The sequence below is a fragment of the Lissotriton helveticus genome, chromosome 9 (assembly GCF_964261635.1).
Source record: "Lissotriton helveticus chromosome 9, aLisHel1.1, whole genome shotgun sequence".
In the NCBI taxonomy this organism is placed as follows: Eukaryota; Metazoa; Chordata; class Amphibia; order Caudata; family Salamandridae; genus Lissotriton; species Lissotriton helveticus.
Window position 1 is genome coordinate 951,776,950 of NC_136070.1, and position 6,000 is coordinate 951,782,949.

Here is a 6,000-nt window from a genome sequence, read left to right on the forward strand (position 1 = left end):
CGGGGTATCCTAGCGCTTAATATAAGAATATTTACTATTGTAGTCAAGCAGTTTACAAAAGAGTAGTTACAAAATAAAATTTTACAGTATTGTGTTGTATTTGCATTTATATATCCCTTACCACCCCTGACCAGGCGTAGAAGCGCTTTTCGGCAGGTAGCACGCTAGTCTGGAACCAACAAAAGGATTAGTGGTGAATTAGTATAGTTAAATATGGAAGTAATTTGAGTGGTGGATATGTTAGTCAGTTATTTGTATTGAGAAGGATAGTGGAGGGATAGAAGAGTGAAAACAAAGGTTTGCATTTATATATCGCTTGGTACCCCTAATAGGGTGTTTAAGCACTTTTTTCGGCGAGTAGCGCGCTACTCCAGAACCCATGAAGGATTAGTGGTGAATTAGTATAGTGAAATATGAAAGTAATATGAGTTTTGGATATGTTTGTCAGCTATTTGGATTGAGAAGGAGAGTGGCGAGATAGAAGAGGGAAAAAAGATTGCATTTATATAGTGCTTGCTCCCCCTGATGAGGGGTTGAAGCGCTTTTTCGGCGAGTAGCAAGCTACTCTGGAAGCCCTAAAGGATTAGTGGCAAATTAGTATTCTGAAATATGAAATTATTGCATGTGTTTTTAAAATCAAGGCGTCCTTCTAAATTTGTCAATATTCAGGAAAGAGAAATTGTATACACGAAAACCACAATTAATTTCAAACACTCCTCTTGTGAGGAAGATGCTAACCACAGCACACACTTAACTCATTTATTGGAAAAGACCTATCCGGGTATTACCTACAGCTGCTCACATAGAGCAAAACAAATATAGTACATTTGTACAATTCAGTGGCTGCTTTAAATTTGTATAATAGTGGTTCTAAGCCATTTTCATTATATCCTGCTGACTTAGCAAAGACATCTTTCTGGTTCAATTGGATGAAATATTGTAAATTGTGTTAAACTACGAGTACTATGCATCTCCTGACAGTGTTTAAAATTTGCTTTACCGCATTTCACCCATTGGTTAGTGTAGTATTACTTTGAAAGGTAAGAATCTGTCTATATATGGTGTTAACATCCCCAAATGTATCTTTGCGTGTGCTACAAGTGTGGTGCACAAAACACTGCATGTTACCTGGGTTAGTGAAAGTGACATCAAGGACCACTGACCTCCAGTAGTAGTACATAGGTGACCCCTTGTCCCACTGTAGACCCTGTGCCGCCTCCTATTTCCTGTAATGGGGAGAGAGAAAGACAGAGGCCAAGATTCACAAAGGTTTAGCATCTGGTGCTAGGCAGAGGTGGGGAAGTGAACCATATCTCTGTGAATAAGGCGTTATCCTGTCATGCAACACAGCACAGCCTCTTTGGGTGCTGAGGTGCGTTGCAAGACACCTTTAAGAATCTGGGCCAAAGGGTGCATCCTACAGGCATCTTCCAGATCTGTTTACTTTCTGATTATGCTGCTGCTTTCACTAGGTGTACGAAGGGATGTTCTATTGCTACCAAAAGGACCAGACAGAAACAGGAAGGCGGAACGCATTCATTTTGGAAAAAAATATGTGATCCAACGTTTCAGAAGGGTTTCCATTACTAGATTAAAAAATGTGAACAACAGTCCCCTGCACATGCTAAGGTATGTTACAAATTCCGTCAGCCTCTCAGTGCAGCCTGTCCAAATTAGGAGGCAGTCATCAGAGTACTTGCCCCAGAAAAGAATCGAGTCGCTCCAATCACTGCCTTTAGAGCCCCAAATCCAGCTCTCCTCCAACTACCCCATTCTTTAGGTGTATTCTTATATGTAATTAGGCCGTTCTTCTTTATTTACCTATCCTCAGGGACTCCTCATTGGGAAACACATCCAGGATACATATACTGTGAATAGGAGGGATTATTTCTGGACACAAGATTTGTACTGTGTGTCTGACATTGGACCCTACTGATTCCCATTCGGGATGGAAACACAACCAGGTTTAAGGTTGGTTTCCCGGTCAGATTTGGTCACCGTAGCACAATAAGCTTGCTTTTACAGGGCTTCTATACTAAGCATAATTTTTTTTTCTTTTTTGCCCATCCCTTTTTCCCTAGGATCTTCACACATTGATTATAGGGATTTTGTTTTTTATTTCATACCTTCGGGTACTTGGCAACAATTAAGGGGGTGTCGTTATGTTAAATTCACTTGGGCAAAGTCACTGTTGACTGTTTAGGGTTCATATATCACAACTGGACTCACAAGGAACAAGCATGCCTTAACTCCGGACAAGTTTATTTTATCTAAGAGTATTATAATTTTTCTTAAAATACACTAGTTTATCACTAAACAACCGAAGTGACACATTTACGACAGCATGAGTTTACACATGCTTGAGTAGGCAACACAAGCTAAACCTTGAAAGTTAGTCTGTCACAATGGGATACTGTCATTGGATCCAAATGTTGCATACAATTGTTGCATACCTTTCATTCCCAATTCTGTACTATTGTTTGTTTCTTAGCCCTGAAGAAGTCACTGCGCACAACCGTAAGCGCGACAAAACACGTGTTGGCTAAGGGTGTTGTGAATAAACTGAGGCGCATATTCCAGCAAAGACTCAAGCTTCTGTCACACTGTTATTGATATAATTGATACTCTGTTAGAGTGTGCAGGGGACTGTTGTTCGGTTTTACCCGTTATATCCACACGTTGGGGAGGAGGGTGGCTCTCCCTACCCGTATGCCCCGCAATCCACACTCAGTACTATAGTATACTTACCTGCTTATTGCCCAGGAGCGCCAATACCCTATAGAACCACCTACCAAGTAATTTCATTAGACGAGGCTTCAGTTGCATCAGGGTCCATGGAACTCTTAATAGCCATTGTTAGCCATTGTTTACATAGGATGTAGGGTTTCGCTGTAGTCTCCATGATGAAGTCTGCTTCCCACCTGAGATGACACCACAAAGGAGCTGTGTGTAACCTAAAAGAGTGCTTGCCGCCTCCGCTATGACATTAGGGAAGGTCAGCAGCTGGCACTGCTCCAGCCATTTCCCACAATGAGGCATGCCTTCTGACTGAGATGATGCTACACGGCAGCTGGCTCGAATGTTTGGGATTGCCAGCATCCTTATCCTCTGTGACATCACACATTGGTAGCCTTAATCTCCTGGCCCTCTCTGGGACAGGCTGATCCGTGCAGGTCCCTTGGGCCAGACAGGACATTGCCTGCCTCTGGTGGGCAGAGTCAGTGGTATGGAGAGGCAGCGGCCCCCTCACAGACAGAACATAGATGTGAGTAGCATTCAGCAATCTTTTTTTGGAGTGGAGAAGGACAGAGAGTGGGGAGGAGTGGTTCTCCTTTTAACATCTGGAGCAGTCAACAAGGTGCTGTGTGTATTAGCCTTCAGGTAGCCCAGCTGTGCATTGTGCCTCAGACTTCACCTTCTGGTAGCTCAGTTGTGCAGTGTGCCTCAGCCTTCAGGTAACTCAGCTGTGTAGTTTGCCTTGGACTTCAGGTACCCTAGTTGTGCAGTGTGCCTTTGCCCAGGCACTGCAGCTGTGCATTGTGCCTCAGCCTTAAGGTAGCCCAGCAGTGCATTGTGCGTCAGGTTCAAAGTAGCCAAGCTGTGCAGTATGCCAAATCTAAGAGAGTACAGCTATGCAGTGTTACTCAACCTCCATTTAGTTTAGCCACACAGTAGAGATAGACCTGCAGAGCGAAAGAGAAGATCATGGTGATGGAATAGAAGTGTCACACTTTGTTGGTCAATTCTTTGCAGGGCCATGGGAATTATGCGGCAGGGGAGGACCAAATTATGTGACAGGGTAGACTAAATTATGCTGCAAAAAAAGACAAATGTGCTCCGTAATACAGCACATTTTGTGATAGTATTACTTCAATAGTTTGGCCTTTTCCTCATGCTAACAATGTCTGTGAAACAATTTCTCCTTTTAAGGATCAATTTACCACCCAAATACACCAATACGTAGCTTAAAGATGACCAATTAACCTTTGTCAACAGCTTTCCAGTGTACAAGAACATGTATATAGATAGATTGGATTCAGGTGTTTTATCTTTTTAATAGACTGCACAAAAGAGAAGTGCGTGTCCTTTTATATTCAAGCTTCTAATAATAGTTCTTTTTAAGGAAGTTCCTCGACCACCTGCAAAAGAATGTCTAGTTTTCTTTCCAGCAGCCAAGATATCTTATGAGTCTATAATAGAGCAGCTAAGGGCTACAATGACAGTGGTAATTATGATGGATAATTTGCATGACCGTCCTGACTTGCTCAGAAGCGGCCGCTCCTCACGCTGCTCCCTGCTCAAAAATTGGTATTGTAGCGCTATACTGCCAGACTGCTCATTGCCTATTAATCAATTGCGCATTGCTCGCATTGCTTACTGAAAATATTTGTGCCTGATTATATTGATATTGTAGCGCTATACTGCTAGACTGCTCATTAATTAATATCGTAGCGCTCTACTGCTAGACTGCTCATTAATTAATATCGTAGCGCTATATTGCTAGACTGCTCATTAATCAATATTCAATTGTGCATTGCTCACATTACCTGCTCAAATTATTTGTGCCTGATTGTGCCGGCGCCACTGCCCATTTCATAGCGATAATTAAGATTGTGCCCCAATCTCGTCCTGTTTCGCTTTTGGTTCTGCAGCCATTTTTGTTGTTGTGCCTCCCAGCCCGGCTCTCCACCCCGCTCCCGCCTCCCAGCTGCTCCTCCCTCGCTCCGCCCCCCTCCACTATCCTCTTATGTCGGAGCAACATACGCGCAGCGGGCGCGCCGAAGGCGCGCCAAAGGTAAGCCCGTCTACGCCCGTCCGTGCCTGGACCGCGCCCAGCGCCAGACCCCCTGGTCCCTGCAAAATCCACTCCACCCGCATTACGTACGACACTGCTACCCTCTCAGCACTCAATTCCGGCCGTCTCCCAAACTGCCACCAAGCCTCCCCAGGAACACCCATGGACCTTTCTCCTGCCAATCCTGCAAGTTCGACTGCATCAAGACCAACACCAAATCCACAAACGCCAAACAGAGCTCCGATACTAACCACCTTAAGTGCATCCTACTCAACACCCGCTCGGTACACAAACACGCCACTGAACTATGGAACCTACTAGATACCACAGCGCCGGACGTCGCCTTCCTTACAGAAACCTGGATGAACGCCTCATCAGCGCCCGACATAGCCATCCCGGACGGCTACAAAATCGTCCGAAAAGACCGCATCAATCAAACAGGAGGAGGCATCGCCATCGTCCATAAGAACACCATCCGCATCACGACCAGTTCCAACGACAACCTCGAAACCGCCGAATACCTTCACTTCCAGATTCACACCGACAATAAGACCACACTCAGAGGCACCCTCATCTACAGACCACCTGGCCCCCGCACACAATTCAGCGAAGACATCACCGACTTCATCAGCTCACACGCCCTCCCCTCCAAGGACTACATTCTACTAGGAGACCTCAACTTCCACCTGGAAAAGAACAACGACAGCAACACCACCACCCTTCTGGACAACCTCGCCAATCTAGGACTCAAACAACTGGTAGACACCCCCACCCACCACGCCGGACACACGCTCGACCCAATCTTCTCCTCCAGCAAGCACATCTCCTTCAATCACGCCATAGAACTTCATTGGACGGACCACAGATGTGTCCATTTCAACTACAGAAAAACCACGACCTACCACCAGTCACAACAAATCCCCCGTAGAAACTGGAACAAAATTACCACGACCAGCTCGCCACATCGTTATACCAAAACCCTCCCGCCAAATCATTGGACCCAAATCAAGCAGCCATCAACCTCACACAATGGATCACCCACAGCGCCGACAAGTTAGCTCCCCTGAAAAACCATCAAAACAAGCCAGGGAGCAAAAAAGCCCCCTGGTTCAATGACGACCTTAAAAAATCCAAAAAGACCTGCCGCACCCTCGAGAAAGCCTGGCGAAAAAACCCAACCTCAGACAACATGACCGCCCTCAAGA